The sequence below is a fragment of the Lathyrus oleraceus genome, chromosome 5 (genome assembly GCF_024323335.1).
Source record: "Lathyrus oleraceus cultivar Zhongwan6 chromosome 5, CAAS_Psat_ZW6_1.0, whole genome shotgun sequence".
Taxonomy (NCBI): Eukaryota; Viridiplantae; Streptophyta; class Magnoliopsida; order Fabales; family Fabaceae; genus Lathyrus; species Lathyrus oleraceus.
The window spans coordinates 359,460,008-359,482,182 of NC_066583.1; positions in this window are offsets into that span (position 1 = coordinate 359,460,008).

Sequence of the window (22,175 nt, forward strand, 5' to 3'; positions counted from 1 at the left end):
TTTGAGCTCATATGAGTGTCCTCAATCATCAATGCATCAAGATTTGAGGTATGGACTTGAAAAGTTGATCAGTCAATTCATCTGACTATTTTGAAATACACTGAGACCTAACTTTTAATGTGTTTATCAAATGGAGATGACCCCAAGAGAAAAAATGTTCTTAGGAACCATATGCACAACTTTAATCTTCATAAAAAATTTATTTGAGGCTTGGAAGGTCATCATCCATTTCAAAACATTATAGGTCATTTTGACTGAAACCCTAATTTTGGGTCAACTTCCCAAGAACATAACTCATTCATTTTTCATGATTTTGAGGTGGAATCAAATGCATTGGAAATTTTAGGATGTATAATTCCATTTTTATGTTGAGAAAATTTTCATAATCCTAAAATAAATACATGTGATAATGCAAAACATTATAGGTCACTTTGGACCAAAGGCATTGAAATGTGAAAAAGTCCAACTTCAAATGCCCATAAATTTCTCATAAAAAATCCAAATGATGCAAAATTTAAGTCCAAATTGATTTTCTTGAAACTATATACAACTTTGATGTTGAAGGTTTTGTCATTTGGAGCTTGCATAATTGAAACAGAAGGGCTTGAAGTTGATCATTTTTGGAAATTTTCACATGCACATGTTTTGCACCTTACACTTTATGATCAATTTTCATCAATTTCCCATTTCCAAATGAAGTTTTGGTCAACATAACAATTGATCCTCATGTCAAGAGCTTTCCAACCATTACCCATAAGGCTATGTTTTATTTTTGGAAGTATCACTTTCAAAGAAGAGAACATTTTAGTGCATTTTTGGAAACAAGTTGAAAACACATTGCACAAGCTCATGACATCATTTATGCACGTCCATTTCACCTGAATGTGATACCAGCATTCATTTGCAATGAGAATTGGGCCCTCCATGCGCCTGTACAGGCCCAGGCATGAAGGCCCTCTTCATTCATGCACACACTTTGCTCATGCATTGCCTTGCCAATTGCTATAAATAGGAGTGCTAGGCTTCACAATGGAGCAACCTGAAGGCGCCTGTTATGCTGCACAACTCCCTCCATAGCCATAATTAAAGGAATTTTCACTTGCTTTTCAAAATTTTATATCTGAATTTCAACTACATTGGTTGATTTTCAGACTCATAATTCCTTGACCTTGCTTCATCTCCATCACTAGATCATACTGCAAGCATTAGCTGAGGAGAATCGTGCTCTCAAGATCCACATTTCAGAGGTGGATATTCAAACTTTCCTTCTTTGAATCTCTTTGTTTATAGCTTGTTTCTTGCATTTATTGGGTTGGTTGAAGTCCTCTCATCAAAGGCAATTCATTTATGCTTTGAATTTTGAAATTCCATCAAGTTTCAGTTGAACACCATATTTTTCAACCTCTGATTTCTCTCTCCATGGAAGTCTAGAGTGAAAATAGATGGAACAGGGGTGATATACATCACCTCAGCTTTCCATTGATGTATAGATCGTGGCATTTGGTTGAGGTTGCCATGTCTGCAACTCTCACCGGCGCTGATGAGTTCGCCGGAGAAGACAGTGGTGTACACCACCGTCCCATCCCCAAATCAAACCACAGCCCTTAGATCTCGTTTCCAGATCTAATCTAGACCATCTCTTGTTATGACTTTTTTAATGGCTACCTGCTTTGCATTGACTAGCGTGTTTGGTGGATGTGCGCTTGGGAACCGTCTGATGCGCCAGCTCAACTAATGAGCTTGAATCCAACGCCTCACGATTTTCCTTTTTTTTTCTGATTTTAATTTCCATTTTATTTCTTTTATTCCATTTCATTTCAAAAAATCATATCTCACTCATTTTAATTCCAAAAAATGTGAGATCAATTGCATTATTTCTCTTTTAATTTCTACTTTCTAAAAATGAATTTTAATATTTTTAATTTTATCATTTGATATTTTTTATGAATTTTCTCTTTTCTGGTTGTTTTTAATTCATTTTAAATAGTTTTTGATATTCAAAAAATACAAAAATATTTTCCTAACCTCTTTGAATGATGATGGATCTATGAAAAATATTCTCATCAATTTATTAATTAATTTGAGATTTATTTGAGATTTTAATTCAATTAGGTTATTTTTTATGCATTTTTAATTGATTAAAAATAGTTTCTGGTTTCTAAAAATGTTGAAACTTTTGTCAAACTTTGCTTGACCTTGTTGAACTTAGGATGATCCATTTGGACTTTTCAAAGTTGATTTGAAATGGATTTGAAGTTTGACCTTTATTTGTTTATTTTAATTCAAGTATTATTTTAATTTTGAAAAAATACCAAAAATATTTTATTTGTTTCTTGACTTCTAAGTTTCATTTTGCTTCTGTTTACTAATGTTTGACCTTGATTTCATCTATCTTTGGTCAATGTATGTTGATTACTTCATTTGAATTTCCATTAATGTTCATTCTTATTCATCTCTTTCTTCATCTTTTTCTTTCTTTGATCAATGAGTTAAAGATTGGTGGTTAGCCTTGATGAATGGGAGGTTTAACCTTCCTTTATTCAAATATAATTCATCTTGATCATAGATCAAGTGAATGGCTTTGCATTAAGGATAAGTTGTTTCCTAATCAAGCAAAGAAACTAAATCAATACAATATCATTTCTCATCTTCTTTTGGCATGACAAGTTGTAAGAGCTTGATTCACTAATCAAGATCTCTAACTTGTGTTATTGTCTATATTTTTATTGACCGGCCTCAGATAGGTGTGACTACTACATTAGTCCACTTACGATTGCTTAACATAGCGCTAAATTGCCTTATGGCACACTAACACTAACAATTGACCATTAACATTTAATTCTTGCACTTTACATATATGCAATTTAATATTCTTATACATATTATTCATTTGCTTTTGCCCATTGCTCATTTGAGCACATGTTTATTTTAATGCACTTTGCCTTTTGCTCATATGAGCACTTAATTATGTATATACTATTGTGCTTGTGTTTTGTTTTGATTGTTGTGAACCAATTGCAAATGGACAAAAGGACTTAGACTTTAGGACATTCCCTATGCAAAATGGAGTCAAAGAGCAACTAGGCCTCATGCCTTTAGAGTGCTATAAAAGTCAAAGAGCAACTAGGCCTCCTGCCTTTAGAATGCTTAATGTTGAAGAGGAATTGAAAGGACCTATTCTCTAAGCTCCCTCTTGTCCATTCTTTGTTTGCATTATAGAACTTTTTGATGTGTGTGTTCTTGTGCTAGGGATTCCAACTTGAGCATAACTGAAGAACCATTGTCATGAGCTTCTAAAGTGAGAGATATAAGAGCCATTGGAGGATTCCTAAGAGCTTGCTTGATTGATTGATTGCTTGAGTATACACTTATTTGCTTTCTTATTCCAAAGGATGGGAGCTACTTGGATCATCACTATGATCTCAAGAAAAGGGAACTCCATTTGTGGTTTTTATTTCTCTTCCTTCATCTTTGTATGTTTAGGACTTAGCCATTCTTCTTCTTCCCTCCACTCTAACCCAAGCCAAAACTTTTGTGCAAACATTAACATTTGTTTTCGAACATTAGAAACCTAAGCATTATGCTTTTGATTTTCAAACTTTCTTTTCATAACACTTATTTTGAATTGAATCCTTAAGTCAACTTTGACCATATTTTGTAAATACCTTTCATTGGTAAATATAACTCATTCAAATGTTTTTGTGGTTTCGATCGCCACTTTCTTATCAAAACTTTTCATAACCATTAGCTATTAGGTTTGAGTTATCCTTGAGGTTGATATCATACTCACCTATATCCTTAGTGATGGACAATGAGTCTTCCATGCTTATTATAGGGTTAACCCCTCACTAGCATGTTGAAGCTATCCTCACATGGTGGATTTGTGGTTTTAGGTCGAGTTTTCTCCCTTGGATAACAAAAGACCTTAAGCCTTTTGGACCAATCAATTCACCAACTTCTTTTTAAGATTTTTTACCCCGAACTACGAGGTTTTGATCCTAATCTTTTTTCTAAGATGGTACGTAGGCAATGGGTTTATCCATTCAAACACAAAAATTGTAAATAATTTGTATATTCTTTTCTCATCTCCCCAATCATGTTTGCACAAATAATTTTCACAAATACCAACCTACCTTACAACAAATTGTGATTAGGGCTCCCTAGGAGTACCTAGGATGTTTTGGGTGCGTAAAACCTTCCCATTGCATAACCAACCCCCTTACCCCTATCTCTGACATTTTTATTAGTTTTTGATTCGATAAAACTTCTCGGTTTTTCTTCGCTTTCTAACCTTTCCTTTGGGTAAAGAGAAGTGCGGTGGCGACTTGACTTGTATGGTTTACTTTTGATTTAGTTAATAAATCTAAAGGTAACGAATACCCCGCTACAACAACAAAAATAGAAGAAAAGAGGTTTCAACAAAAATGTAAAAACACTATAACTTTCTCAATTTTTCACAGAATTAAGAAAATGAATAATGAAAGTTTATCTGCTCAATCTCACGAACACAATACTATATTTAAAATCAGAAAATAAACAACAAAAAATTAGAAAATCAACAAAATGCAGAAGCATATATTTGCTTGATTTGGCATTTTTATCCATCCTTATGACAAACAAACTATGGATTCATGCTCGGGGTGATGTTGTGAAGTTATTGGATCCATTATTTATGTAAAACAAATATCAATTTGCATTTGACCATTTTTGTTCATGGAGGTTCAAGAACACTTTAACTCTTGATTTTGAAATCAATTGAGTTTCCATATAAAATGGTGATTATCAAGGTACTAAATAAATAAAGCAAACGTAAAAATACAATATAATTAAATAAAGAACAAGCATAAGATTCATTTAAACAACAACAAATCACTTTTGCTTATGGAGGTTTAAGAACACTTTTCAACTATTGATTTTGAAATCAATTGAGTTTTCATACAAAATGGTGATGGTTAAGGTACTAAATAAATAAAGCAAGAGTAAAAATGCAATAAATTAAATAAATAACAAGCATAAGATCCATTTAAACAACAACAAATCACTTTTGCTTATGGAAGTTCAAGAACACTTTTCAACTCTTGATTTAAAATTAATTGAGTTTACATATAAAATAAATAAAGCAAGAGTACAAATGCAATAGAATTAAATAAAGAAGAAGCATAAGAGTCTACCTATTCAATAAAAAGAAAGAAGTGACTTGAAAGAAAATGAAGAGAAAATGAAAAGAGTTTTAGCTTAGTTTTTTTGAATGATTGGTGGTGAGATTTGTGAATGAGAATGATTTTATTTATAGACTCTAAAAATGGTAGTTTATGAATAATGTAAAGAGTGTGAGTGTCTTCTAGAAACTTATTTAATTAACTAGTGAATAATTATGTAATATATGCATGGAATAATGATGTAATAAATGAGAGATATTTTGGGTTTCCTAGAAACATTAATTTTTTTATGATGCATGAAAATGATTAATAAAATTCAAATGGATATTTTGATAATAAATCAAATGATCATGAATTTACTTTTCAAAATGCATAATGAAAAAAAAATATTGTTTTAGTCAATTTCTTCAACATGTAAAATATTGATTTTATATTGACTTTTTTACTATATATGCATATATGAATAATTATGATGACTTTATTTGATAATAAAAATGCATATGGCTAGAAATGGAAAATTAGACAAATTGACATGTATCAGATGAATTTAAAATGTCCGGGAAAAATTGGGGTATGACAGTGTGTCACTTATATGCCTTTTACATTCACTCAAACCACATTTTTGGATCCCTGCTTCATCTTCGTAAACGTAATGAAGGTCTAAAAAAAAGGAAGATGTGTTATGAAATAGGTATCCATAAGAAGTTTTAGGTTTTCTCATCAAGTATTTCTTAATGATATTTACATGTGACATTATATTTTTTTTAAGGAATAATATTGTCAGTACCTCGATAAATAGATATAAACATACAACACTCGAGACCAACCAAAAAAGAAGGTTATTCTTATGTGGATGCATCAAAACACCTACATCAGCTACACGTTGTTGTTCATTTACCAATGACTTAACATAACCTTTGATTATTCGCAGAAAATGCACATTGGGAGCGCACACAATTTTACTCCTAAGTAAAATATTTTCCAAGCTTTTTTTAAAGAGATCCTCGAACCAAAATCGAGGGAACTATAAATAACGAGAATAGTCTATGATACCTTCAAGAATAGCCCACAAAGAGAGTTTGGTGAGAGTTAGATGTCAATAACCTCATACTGATATTTGAAGTCAATTCAAGGAAGATAAATGGTTCTAATATCTTCATTGTTTAGGTAAATGAGACTAGACCTTGGTGACCCCAGTAAATTCCTATTTAGGGTGAAACATGGTTGAGAAGACCGAATTACGGGCCGAGATTTTAAGATAAACACACCTGCATTAGAATCCTCGAACATAAGTTTAATAGGGAGAAAATATTTACAATGGAGACATATAAGACTACTCAAAAGTTCCTAATTAAAAACATTAAAGGGAGCCTAAATCCCGTATTATTGGAATGCAACGTCATACGTTAAGAAACAAAAACTATGATAACAACCACATACGGGATCCTCAAGGGAGAAAACCTATATAAACCTAAACATATATATATGTGTGTGTGTGTGTGTGTGTGTGTGTGTGTGAGAGAGAGAGAGGTGGGGGGAGGTTCACTTATGGCCTTAGGAATTCCATAGCGGGAACTACTATTGGTTGTCCAGAGGATATTGAATGACCCCAAAGTGAGTTAAAGAAAGAGAAGGTTGTATACTCATTAATCCTTTTGTTTTTCTCAAATCAAGATCACACGAGAATAATGACTCCATTGGAAACTTTTTCTAAATTAAGAAGTAAAAAATGGAAGATGAGGAAATTCCAAGAGCATTGCCACGGCCGTAGGAAGGTTTCAAAACATATACGACATTAACATTATCCCAAGAGACGGAGGTATGGGTCTATGTGCTTGCAGATAATAAAGATCATAATTTAAAGTATTGATGTCAACAACGCATGGAAATAGCTTTCAATCCAGATGATAACCAAAGCATATTATGACTCACCAGTAAGAGGACTAAAAACCAAGTACATGTACAATCAGATATTATCTAGCAAAAGTCTTGAATCTTCTTTGGAGAAAGGTGTGAAAGCTCACTAAGTCATGTATGTCGATCTATCTGAGTGAACTGAGTAGTGTAAAAGTAAAGTAGTAGCTTAAGAGTACTAAGGCAACTCACAAACACCTTAAAAATATTTTTCAAATATTTTTATCATTCAAATTGTTTTATAGGCTAAGCCAAGTGATTAAGAAGTTGTACAATCTCTTTCCGTAGCCTTTTTGAACTAACCAATTGATTGACAAAACTTTTTCTATTATCTAATGGATTGGAACATTATGCCAACCCATCAGAAAATGGATAATCGATTAATCAAGCGATGGGGAAAACACCTTAATTTACTATAATGGCTATATATTCAATATTTTCTTTTTGACATGCTAATCAATTAAAAATGTATTTTCTAGTATGTTGGAACTTTTTTCCAATCGATTAAAAAAGCAATAATTGATTATAAAATCAAAAAGGACAACACATTAATGTCTTGCAACGATTATATATCCAAACCTTCCTATTTGGATCTTACAATCGATTATATTTGAGTATTCTAATTTGTGGGAACATTTTGCCAACCGATTAGATAATCAATTTGGCCCATGGATTATTTCCTTTCTGGGGTTTTCCAACTACTATATAAAAGAGGCTCGCTCTCACTTCAAACAACGCCACTTTCAAATGTTTTCATATTTATTTGGAATTTATCTCTCTCCCTCTATTTAGATAATATTCTTATTCACTTTTGTTTGCCTTAGTGCTACTAAGTGAAGCTTTACTTGTGAAAAAGATATTTTCAATAGCTCATCCTGGGTTAAAAGTTGTCATTTGATCAAGGATGCCTATTAAAATCTCAAGATTAGATTGTATTAAAGGTTTGTGGGAATAACCTTTAAAAGCTCAAAGTTTATAGTGAAAATCTCAAGAATACCTCTTGGGGGCAGGACTAGGCCAACGTTCGGTCAAACCTATATAAATTCCTGGTGCAATCTTTCTAACCATATCCTTTAATTTTCTGCCATTTACTTTTAGTGTTTTATTTTCGCTACAACTACTCACCTAAAAAATTTCTAATACAATCTTAATTGATAAAGGTTAAAACTAATCATGAATTCTGAATCTTAATTGATAAAGGTTAAAATTAATCATGAATTCTGAATCTTAATTGATGAGTTTTTGCGAGTTTTTCATTGCGAAACTGCAAAAGAAATACGGGGCATCCTCCAAACCACTCATGAAGGTACTACTGAGGTGAAGAAGCCAAGATTGGGCACATTATCCCATGAGTATGAACTCTTCATAATTAAAAATGAAGAGAGCATTAACCAAATGCAAACACGATTTACCCATATGTGAGTCATATGAGAACCATGGGGGGGAAATTTCAAATGAAGAATTGGTTATAAAGATTCTTAGATGCCTAAACCAAAGTTGGTAACCTAAAGTCACTATGATATATGAATCTAAGAACTTAGCAACCATGGATACACACACTCTCTTTGGTAAATTGCAGGAGCATGAGATGGAGCTGAAGAGACTTGTTGATGATGAAGAAGATAACAAAATTAATAGGAAAAGTATTGCGCTTAAAGCTACCAATATCAAATATATGAAATCAGAAGATGAAGACTGCCAGAGTGGGATTAATAAATTCTTGAGGCTCATGTTTCAAAAAATTCAAGGAGTTCCTAAGGCACGAAAAAAAAACATCAAGACACCATAAGCAAAGTGAAGAAAGTTCATCATCAATTCCTATATGCCATCAATGCGGAGAGAAAAGGCATATAAGACCAAACTGCCCTCAAACCCCGAGAAGAAACTGAAATCAAAGAAAGTTCAAGAAGTCCAAAAAGAGAGCATGCATAGCATGGGATACGATGATATAGAATCTTCAGATAAAGAAGAAGCAACCCTTTATCTCACGAAAAATCATTAAGACAATTAGGTAACCTCTCACTTTTCCTATCAAGATTTATTTCGCATTTGTAAGAAGATAACAAAATAAACTACTAAATTGGAAAAAAATATCTCTACCTCCAAAGGCATTATCTATTCACTTGAATTAAAAAAATAAAAACATGTTGGAAGAAATAGAAAGTCTTAGAGAGAGACAATATGATCTAATTCAAAAATTGTCCTCATTTCATAAAGTCTTAGATGAATCTAACAAGTGTGATCAATTTGACATTTTGAAAAATAAAATTGATGATATTCAAAACACACTTGATAAATTCACAAAAGGGACAAACAACTTAAATCTTTAGTTAGGAAACCAAAGGGCGTCTTAAAATAAGATTGGTGTGGGTCATGAACCTAAGAACAATAGTACAAGCTTTATCAATATTTTCAATTCACAACCAACATCTAAATGAAAAATCTTAAAATGTAATTACTGTAATAAAGAAGTCCATATTTCCATGTTCTTTTTCATCAAAAAGAGTTATGAGAGAAAAGAAGGGCATCCTCCTTCATAATTTTATAAAGAGCATTGTAAACATAAAAATAGAAAGATGTCTACTAGTAACATCAAAGGACCCAAAAAGATATGGGTACCAAAGGTAGGAAAGGCAAGTTGTGGTGTAGATGATGATACCGATAGCTACTCCTCAGATGACATAACTGAAGAAACAAATATATTTTATTGTGTCACTCCTACAAGCGAAGAAATATTATCACCTAATAACAACAAGACAAAATCATTGAATCTTTTACTTTTGGCATCTCTTAAAGAACATCCTTGAAAGATTAAAATAAAGGAAAAGAAAAATATCAAAGACAAGAGGGAGTCCAAAGTCCAAATAGAGAAATTCAAGATAAATAAGTCAACTAAAGAAAGACTATCTTAAGAACAGAGGATTGTTAAGGCCCATTTCATTCAAAATGTCAATGGATATATTTATAAGGGAATTTCATCTCAACACTCACTTAGGAAGATTAAAATATGGGAAGGCTCTTTTAAGAGTAGAATAAGAATTGGTTGTCAACCTCATGGACTTAACTAAGACGTTGATTATGTCTTTCGATGGAATTGATCAAAATGATGATGTTGATCACAAGAGGTTAAGGTGATAAAGGAAGTGTATCAGTCTTATGGTTGGACCAACTCGCATATCAAACGATTCATAGAGAAGTAAAACCAATGATCACTTGTCAAAGGAAGTTTCTCAAAGCTACCTTAAGACCTTATGGAAAAAGGTGATTTTAAACACCTAAAGCCCAACAGTATTCAAAAGCCTGGGGAGACTAAAAATAGGATGTCCAAAACACTCGTAAGGGGAAAGAATTATCTCTTGGATAAATCTGAGAAAGAAGAATTCCCTCAAAAGTAACAAATTCTCCAAAGTTCACCTACCAGTTGATTTCAAAGCTTGATGCTACCTACCATGGAGATGAATAATATTTTAGATCCTATACCTTAATCTTGACTACTATTTCTCATCTCTATAAGGTAACTTGTTCATTTTCCATGTGATCTACGTGCTTTGATTATGTTACTCCTTTTTCATAATGATAATGGGGGAGAAGTATAATCTTAGGGGAGTAGGTTATACACTCTAGTTAACTCAGGAAGAATTTAATTACTTCAAACATATATGTGTTTGATTTCTTTTACCACCTCCCCTGAAGATGCGTTGTCATCATCAAAAAGGGGGGAGAATATGAATCTATGTGTTTGTAGATAGTGAAGATCAACATCTAAAGTTTTGATGATGACAACGCATGATAATAGCTTTTAACCCTGATGGTAACCAAATCATCTTATGACTCACCAACAATAGGACTCAAGACCAAATGTTTGTATAATCAGATACTATCTAGAAAAAGTCTTGGAGTTTTTTGGAGAAAGGTGTGAAAGCTCGTCAAATCATGTATGTAGGTCTGTCTGAGTGAACCGAGTACTGTAAAAGTGAGGTACTAGCTTAAGAGTATTAAGGTAACTCACACACGCACCTTAAAAATATTTTTCAAATGTTTTTTTTTCTAGGCCAAACCAAGTAATTAAGAAGATGTCTAATCTCTTTCCAAATCCTTTTTAGACTAACCAATCAATTAGATATTTAAGCCAATCGATTGGTAAAACTTTTTCCTATTACCTAATGGATTGGAACGTTATGCCAACCCATTATAAAATGGCTAATCGATTAACTATACGATGGAGACATCACCTTAATGACCTACAAGAGCTATATATCAAATATTTCCTTTTTGGTCTGCTAATTAATTAAAAATGTGTTTTTTAATCTGTTGGAACATTTTGCCAATCGATTATAAGTTTGCTAATCGATTATAGAATCAAAAAGGATAGGAAATTAATGTATTGCGACGACTCTATATCTAAACCGTTCTATTTGGGTCTTACAATCAATTATATTTGAGTTTTCAAATATGTTGGAACACTTTGCCAACTGATTAGATAAACAATTTGGCCCATGGATTATTTACTTTCATGGTTTTCCAAGTACTATATAAGAGAGGCTCGCCCTAACTTCAACCCATGCTACTTTTCAATGTTTACATATTTCTTTGGAATTTATCTCTCTCACTCTCTTTAGAAAATATTGTTATTCACTTCTAATTACCTTAGTGCTACTAAATGAAACTTTACTTGTGAGGAAGATATTTTTGTAAGTGGCAGTGTTGGTCGTTTATATTTTTAAGGGTGTGATACCTTTAAGAGATTGAGTTTGGTTCTTGAGATCATCAACCTTTATAAAATCTTTATTCTTGGTTTATTAAGCTTTGTCGAAAAAAGCTTTGTTTTGGTTACTGAGGTCAGCCAGAAATCTCGAAACGGTTCTATAGCTCAGCCTGGGTTAAAATTTGTCATTTGGTTAGGGATAAGCCTATTAAAATTTGAATATTATATTATATTAAAGATTCATGGGTATAACCTGCAAAAGCTCAAAGTTTATAGTGAAACTCTCAAGAAGAACTCTTGGGGACAGGACTAGGCCAACATTAGGTCATACTTGTATAAATATCTGGTGCAATATTTCTAACACTATCATTTTATTTTGTGCAATTTACTTTCAGTGTTTTAGTTCCGCTACGATTACTCAATTAAAAAATTACTAATACAATCTTAATTGAGAAAAGTTAAAATTAATCACGAATTTTAAATATTCACTACTATGGAATACATATATTACCACGGTTGTGAGAAAGATTCTACTACGGATTCTGGTCCATGGTAAGGTAGCTTGTGGTTGTATGTGCCCTCTTTAAGACTACGGGCTACTAGTCGTGGTAAAAAAGGTAGTAGTGCGTAACATACCACTATTGTTGTTTTAAAGAGTCATAGTAAAAGGTTGAGGTTAGGTGTTTGATTCTCAACGCCTATATTTTTTAGATTTCAACACATTTCACCATGGTTGTTGAAATCAATCTTGGTGAAAGACTTAGTGCCTAACATGTCTCCACGATCCTTGATTACAACCATGGTAATATGTTTTCTTGAGTTTATTATAACTTATATGAAATGCTTATTTCACCAATTGCTTACGAAATATATAACTTTTCAATCTAATTAGAAAATTATAATATGAGATATGAAGTTATATAAGAAGAATAAGTTACACTGATCAATGTTGTACAAGCTTTCTACAACCCATAATCCGCATTTCTCTCTTTAACGGTTAGATCTTGTTTCAATGTTTTTACTTCTTCAACTACCCATACCTTCATCTCTAGTTCATTTTGCAAAATATTATTTACTTTGCAAACAAAATTAGAGGTGAAGGAATGGGTAGTTGAATAACTAGAAGTATTAAACCAAGTTCTAACCATTAAAGAGCGAAATGCGGATAATGGGCTTAAAAAATCTCGTATAACATTGATTAGTGTAACTTTTTCTATTATAACTTAATATCTCATATTATAATTTTCTAATTCAATTCAAACAATTATATATCTGGTAAGAGATTGGAAAAACACTCAAACCACATACGATATAATAAACTCATCTTCTATAACATGTTGACTGAACATAATGAAGTTGCAATTTTTAGAAGGTATATCATTAAACAAATCCTAACAACAACATACATCAACAACTTACAGCATACAACATACAACATACAACTTTTATTAACTGAAACAAAATCATCAACAACATACAACTTTTATTAACAATAACATACCTTAGCAACATATAATTTTTATTATAAAATAAAAATAAAAATCATCAACAACATACAAAATACAACTTTTGTTACCAACAACATACATTTTTTATTAACAACAACATACCTTAAACAACTTACATCATACATTACCAACAACATATAACTTTTATCATCAACAACATACCTTAAACAACATACAACATATATCAACAAACAAAACTATCAAGAACATACCTTAAACAACATATAACATACAACATTTATTACCAACAACATACAAATTTTATCAATAACAACATACATTAACAACAACATACAACATATATAAACAAAAAGAAAATCATCAACAACATACAACTTTTATCAACAACAACATACCACATATATCAACAAACAAAATCATCAACAACATACCTTAAACAACATATGACATACAATTTTTATTAACAAAAATAAAATCATCAACAACATACCTTAAAAATATACAACTTTTATTAACAATAACATACCTTAACAACATACAACTTTTATTAAAAAAACAAAATCATCAATGACATACAACATACAACTTTTATTACCAACAACATACAACTTTTATCAACAGCAACATAAAACATATAACATACCATAAATAACTTACAACATACATTACCAGCAACATACAATTTTTTTCAACAACAACATACAACATATATCAACAAACAAAATCATCAACAATATACATTAAACAACATACAACATACAACTTTTATTAGCAACAACATACAACTTTTATCAATAACAACATACATTAACAACAATATACACCATATATTAACAAAAATAAAATCATTAACAACTAAAACTTTTATCAACAACAATATACCTTAAAGAACATACAATATATATCAACAAAAACAAAATAAACAACAACGTAAAGTGTACCTGAAATGTGCAAGGAAGTGAACGAAATGAGTTTTGTGTAACACCTTTCCTTGATCCATAAGATATGAAGAAGATATGTTGTAATTTTGTGAAGAAGTGATATGCAACCATTCATGGAGTTAGGATGAGGCTTGAGGCTTGAGGCAGAGAGATAGAGTTAGAGATTTGTTTTGAGAGAGACGATTGTGTTCTGTTATGAATGAGTAAACTTTTGCTTAAATATATGTTACTTTTTCACCATGATTATTATAAACGACTGTGATAATATGTGTGTACATTTAAAAATGGTTACTTTTATAGATTGTGGTGAAAGGTATTTTAATTTTAATATAAATATTATGATTATAAGTGAAACGCTCATTTTGTAATAAAAAAAAAGGAAAAATATGGTTGCCGAGATTTTAGCTTGTATGCCTTAACATATCACCACGGTTACTAATATGGACCATAGTGAAAAGTCTTTTAATAAAAGAAAAAACAATTATAACCCCTGCTTACGAGCTCTTACTTCGGTTGGCTTAATGGCTGAGGTATTAGCATGTTACTTTAGATGGTAGAAAGAAATAAACATATAAGTAGAAGGAATCGTACAAAAAAATAGTTTGGAGAAAATGAAAGGATCTATTTGGAGAAATAGAGAGGTTACATAAGTCTGAAGGTTTGGTATGTTTATCAAGTAAAGAAGGGAAATAAAGGCAAAAACATATTTTTATATAAGCTAACAAATGGAGTCTAATGGAATAGAAGGTCGAAGGTTTTTATCAAACGGTGAGACCACAGGGACATCAAAGGTCTTCTAAGACCCAATGAGTGAATGCCACGTGACAATGATGAAAAGTACCATTCCCCATTATGTAACATCACACCATGATTCCTTAGGAAATTATTAAATTTGTTGATCAACCTATGACCTATAGACCCATACCTACTAGCCACATGAAGGTAAGGAAGAATGTCATGGGTTGAAGGTAAGTTATCAAGACACCCCATCATCTAACAAGAAACATATGTAATCCTTAAATTCTTCAAGGTCGTCTCCCATCTTTTTACGGTCACATTTAAACTTAATAGCTTCATTGTTTATACCATTTAAAATGGTTAGGTATGGCGTATTTACCAATATCTATAGAAGAACATATCATTACATGGTTAAAGCTTTCTTTGTGGCAACCAAACTAGATAACACACAATCATTATGCATAAAGTTACATCAATTTAACACGCTAAATTCTAGACTATTTACTGAGTAAGGTAGGGTACATATCCACAATTCAAATCAAGCCTCAAGGAAAACATGGTCCTCTCCTTGAAGACGGATCCATTCTAAAGATCAATTATCATAAAAAAAATTATTGAAAAAAACCATGTCTGAGATCCAAAAACTTTGGCTTAGGGACTACTATTATGGTCTTGGCCAAGGTCCAATCCCCTTATCTCTTATTGTATTTAAGACTCAGAGGTGAGTCAGTTAAATGGGTCATTAAGTTCATCTGTCGGTCCTTGGAAGATAGGCATGAGCATATACACACAAGAAGTGATCCAACAACATCGGGTCCATATAATGGTCACTCTCTAACATCCTATTAGATCGTAGTCGGTTAGATACCTCGGGATTATTGGATTAGAATGATATATGGACATATTAATATGAAAGCTTACAAGGGAGTAAACAACAAAGAGTGATTTGGTACTATATGCTCCTAAGATAGAGTTGCCTTACAAATACACCTGATATGAGCTATCATAACCCTGAGGATCGTTAGATTGTACTTTTAAGCATCCTATGGAACCTTTCTTAAGGATAGATGTAGAAAACATAATGTTCTAGACCCTTGCAACCCTATGACCTTCCTATAAAACACAAATATTGAATCAGTCTTAGCTACACAATTCTAACCTTAAAACCTCACACTTACGAAAATTATTGGCATGAATATTAGAATGTTTGAAAATATGTCCTACACGATTGGCCCGGAGTAGGAGATCATATTAGAGTTTATCAAAATATCTTCATTCACTTCTCATGTGTGAATCAAAAAGGTCCTTATGGGATTACAAAGTGAAAACTCTAATGAGTATCAACAAATCGTTTGAGACTATTTCACGAAATTAAAAAAAACACCAACAATTTCTCCATTTTCTAATGCATCAATAATATTGTTTATTTGTCTTTCATCTATCATGTAATTTTGTTTGCAATTGAAGGTGGTCTTTGAAAATAAAAACACATGTGAGTAGTAATTGATGAGCAAAATAATGTATATAAAATACAAAAGTACTTTCCCTTTAGATCAAAATTTTCAAACCAAAAAACTCAACGAGTGGGAGAGTTGCCACCCTCAAACAGTGGAGTTGAAAAAAGTTTTAAGAGCTTTTTGGTTGAACAAGTGTAAAGCTAAAGAAAAATTTATGTTATATTTGAATATCTTAAAATAAAAGAAGTAGAATTGGAGTATAATGGAACGAAATATATATTTATTCTATTAATTTGATATTTTACAATAGAGCAGCCGAAAGGAACATAGCTAAATATAGATCTGATTATATTGTTTTGATATTTTACTATACAACAAACCAAATTTCTCATTTTGCTAAATTTCTCATTTTGTGAAAGAAAAGTGATTGTATGTGATGAGAGGTAATCTAATATATATACATTACTTCTGTTGCCCAATCCAATTTTAAATTATCGAAATAATATAAATTTATTACATTTCATCTATACCACTTCATTTTACCATATTCCACCCATTAAAGCAAAACATTAGAGGCATGAATAGATTGAAAAATAAGTGGAATATAATTGGTTGTAATCTCTTAAACTAGTGATGCAAAAAAAAATCAAAATATAAATCATATAAAATTATGTGCGAATATATATATATATATATATATATATATATATATATATATATATATATATATATATATATATATATAATATATATATATATATATATATATATATATATCATTTTGGCTATACTCAAACAGTCGAACACTATTATTGTTTTGAGTGCTCCCTCAAACTCTTTAACAATCCAATAAATTTAAAATATCCAATTTTAATTTTGATGTTGATGCAATTTGTATTTAAATTTTATTTAACTTTTGAACAAACTCTAAATTATTAAAAAATAAAATAAAAAGAAGGTAAAAGAACAGAAGACATAGTAAAACAAATTGAGATTGAAGATGTCAAAAAGACAAAATCATTACAAACATTTAACTTGAACATAGTACATGATAAGAATTTATGGTCTCTATGGAAGTATTTAATCAATCCCTTCTAATAAAGGAAACATATTGTTGTGATTATGAGACCAACATGACTCCATGAATACAAAGAAATTTATAAATTTCCAATTATTTAAGTAAAAGTAAAAGAGGTTGGGAGATTTTATGATTTGTGGTGAGGGTGGACCCTTAGGTTATGGTACTCTATGGTCTACTATTGTACAATCATTTGAGAGCTTTTGTCCTTGATGCTATGTCACACGTGCAATGCAATCCACAATTGAGGAAATTGGATTTACATCATGGACTTTTACATCCCCAACAATAGTATAAAATGATAAAATCCAAAACAATATTTGTCATGAACATAATGAAATCCCATCAAAGTGCTATCATAGGGTCCACATACTTGCAATATCAAATTCACACACCGACACATGTATGTTGGGGCTTAACCTTGATCATTCATCAAAATGACAAATCCTTGTCTATTAGATTACAATGTATGAGTTTTGTTGTTTCTTTCTAACTATTTGGCCAAGACAATATGCACTAATATCACATGATCATAGAGATAAGACTAGATGAGTAGACAACTTATCTAGAACACATAAATTTATCTCGGGAAATTGTTTGGTTGGATAAAATTTTAAAACATTATCATTTTATAGAAACTGGATTTCTAAGGACATTTTAATGGACTTGCACGATTTTGTAGTTATTTGAAGGAACTTTACTATACGATGATATTATGAGTACTTATTTTTTAAGTTTTCTTTTCTTTTTTAAACTATAATGGAATAAAGACTAAGATTACACATCAGATCTTTAACAAGTGCGAGTCTACCATCATAACGGAATAAAGACTAAGATTACAAACTCGACTCTGAATAAGTGTGAGTCATTAGCCCAATTGTGACTCACATAACTTATTATGTAAGTTTAAACACGCTAACACAAAACTAACGTTAATGTGGTCAACCTATCACACACACAAAGAGATTAGTTGTCACCTCCATACTCTAATCCATTTCGGAGGAGACATTCCCAATTATTTCATGTGTTTACTGGCCCCATTAGAGGTTGTAATCGAATTAGAACAGATGCCTTTAATTTATCAAAACTCTTAATGTTTTGGATGAATACGTGGGGTCAAGGTCTCTTAAGATCCTTGACGTTTAGTTCTTTGCCACTCTCGGCACTCTCCAGACTCTTTCCAACAGGTGGTATCAGAGTCTAGGTTAGGTTTAGTAGGGAAGCAAAAGTGAGATTCTAGTGTGGATCAAGACTAATGATGTGGGTGACTCACACTTATGGGTGAGATTCTTGATATACAAGTGTAAGTTAGAAGTCTCACATATCTTAAAAAATAAAGGTTGAGAAATATATAAGTGACATGACCGATAAATCTAATGTCTTAAGGTTTTAGGTGAAGATATGGTGTCTCTCACACTTGTGTGTGGTTTATCTTAACCTCAAGTGAATGTCCCTCTCATTACAAGACAATTGTATCAGAGTCAATGATTTAACTAAGGGACCAACTCCTTGTATCAAATATCATCCTGACAATATGGTGGTCAAACGACGTGTCTCATTGACAAAGTGAATGTCAGTGACGATACACATGTATGCAAATGAAAAAATATTTCGCTTATGGGCATATAAGTGAATGTACTCACACTTGAGGATGATATTATTGGGTTCAAATGTGAGTCGTCATTGTACTTTCTAAAAGTACAATGAGGTGACAATCCCTTAAGTATATGACTGCCATAAAGTTTTAGGGTGGTATTGGTGTAGAGCTCACGCATGGATGATGAGAAACTATGTATATGGTACTTTTTGTGTGTTAATGAATCTCTTTTCATGAACCATATGATTGAGGTATTTATAGAGGCTCTATGGGCCTAGACTAGAGAGAAGTTATCCCGCTCTTCGACCTGATAAGTAGGAAGGAGAGAATTTGGCATTCCTTGGATCGTGGAGGAGGTGGTTATCCTCATTGATTTCTTCTATGATTTTGTTATAGTGGAGGCATACTTCCTCACACGTTTTCATGAGTGGGCATCAAGTGGTTTTGATTGAGGCCCTCTACAGGTAAGTGATGCAATAAATGGGTGCGTGAAACAATACACATGTGTGTATTATACCCAATGGGCGATAAGAGGGCCTGCTTTAGGCGACCTCACTACAGGGCATATTTTTGGAGGATCCCTGAGTTGCTTCCTCTAGGTCCTCTATGATTATAACAGTACACATCATTTCAAGCATGAGGGCTTGTAAAGGGAAAAGTGGTTTAGTTTTACCATTTTCATATTAGGGCAAGTCTCTCAAGCGTGGCTTAGGGTGAGTTTATCTAGCATAGCTTAGGATGAGTCCCTCAGGCATAACTTCGGGCGAGTCCCTCAGGCATAACCCAAGAGTAGATCTCTAGGTGTCAATCAAGATGAACCCAAAATGTCATATGACATGAGTACACATGTGCATCATTAAATGCATTTAATGACGAGTTTACCTTGGGAAGTTAAATCGGCTTTGATTCCTTACATGTGTCGAATACATGAAGAGCCTTCTGCCTTTAGAGAAGGTATTTGACTACCCCTAATGCTAGCCCTTACGTCTATAAAAAAGGGTTTTATCCCCCAATTATTTAAATTTTTGCATTTTCTTTTTACTAAAACTTACGCAAAGCCTTCTTCGAAACTCTTCAAGCGCAAAACACACTTGCTTCCTAGTTGCCAAGTTCAGCACCTAATTGTCCATTTACATATATAAGTTTAGGGATTTAAACAAGAGAGGTAAAGTCATAAAACCTTTGAAAATGTTAAAGAATTGACTGAAATGTATATACATTGTGCAAGGAATGATGAAAGGGAGGACACTTAGGTGTATTTGAGAGTTATAAAAGCACTAGTAATTATGGAAGCGACTCTCTTCCTTATCGTTCTTTAACAAGAAAGTTCAAGCAACTGATGGCGACCACATATGTGAATTATTCAAATGTAGAAGATTTTGTGACTGTATATACTAAAGAGGATAAGGTTGTTAGAACAAGAGTTTAGTTCTGCAATATATCTCTAAGTTTTGATGATAACAAAGAATGAAACAATTTGGTACCCTAATATTTTTCTCTAAGTATGCAGGGTTCTAAGGAAAAATGAATCTGAGTAAAATAATATCTGGCATCTAACGAAGTCCAAAAAAGTTGATCCAAAAATAAATAAATCATATCTGACTCCGAGCAAGAACACTTCTGAAAGAATCACATATAGAATTTGACATTCAAGTTCATATTCTACATCTGAAGACTCTACAAGACAACATCAGAACAAACATCTATTTGAAGACTATTCAACAAACTACTATCTGAAGACTACAAGCTTCTGCTCAAAGACTCTGACTCCGCTCACTCTGATACACGCTCATCAAATCATTTGACTCATCAAAATCAGAACCTTAATCAAGAAGCATTCTAAGTATGGTACAAATCTCTATAAGGAAATTGTGGATTATACTTCAAGACTACTATGGAAAGGACAAGAAAATTAATGTCATTAAGTCCCTTAATTGACAATATATCTCCATTAATTTCCCTCCAACGATATCGTCTCAAAGTTCTATATAAAGGCCTCATCACCATCATGCTAAAGTAGAATCCATCACACAAGAATTCTACATACACTTCGATTTATATACTCAATACTTTTCATTGTAAAATTCAGTAAGGACACAAGAGTTGTTGCTCATAGTGTGATCATTGATCATTGTTCTTAATCGTGTTCATACTGCTTACTTAGAAGCACTAAAACAAACATTTGTATTTCTTTAAAGTTGTTGATTTTCCTCAAGTGACTTGTTGAAGTCTGTAGACTTGAGAGGGTTAAGAGGTTCCTGAACTCTTAGACATTTTTGTAATCTATTGGGATTATCGGATTAAGTCCTTGTTGAAGGAGAAATCATCTTGGCCGGGTAGACTGGAGTAGCTTTGATTTTCAAGCAAATCAGGATAAATTTCTTGTGTTGTTAGCATTTACTTCCGTGTGTGTGGTGTTGTAAAAGTTTTTAGTTATTGTGAAAACAATTCAAACCCCCCCCCCTTTTCTTGTTTTTCTCCACCTTCAATTGGTATCAGAGCTTAGGCTCTGTTATTGATTTTTGAATCAAACACTTAATAGTGTAGAGAGATCCAGTGTGAGAAAAAACATCATGGCTAACACAAATGAAAGAGATAGCTACAACGCTAAACCTCCAATTTTTTATGGAGAAAATTTTGACTACTAGAAGGACAGAATTAAAAGCTTCTTCTTAGGCTACGACGCTGATCTATGGGTCATTGTTACAAATGGTTCTGAACCACCCATCTATGATATTGGTATTGCTATTCCAAGAAGCAGAATGAGTGATGACCAGAAGCGTGATTTCAAGAATCACCATAAAGCTAGAACTATTATGTTGAACGCAATTTCCTACAATGAGTACGATAAGATCACCAACAGGGAAACAGCTAAAGAAATCTTTGATTCCTTGAAGATGACTCACTAAGGAAATAATCAAGTCAAAGAGACTAAGGCTCTGGCCTTAATCCAAAATTCTGAAGCCTTCAGAATGGAAGATGATGAAGTTGTTGAGGTAATGTTCTCAAGGTTCCAAACATTAGTTGCATGATTCAAGGTTCTGTACAAAGGATACACTAAAAGATATCATGTCAAGAAGATAATCATAAGTCTCCCAAAGAAGTGGATACATATGG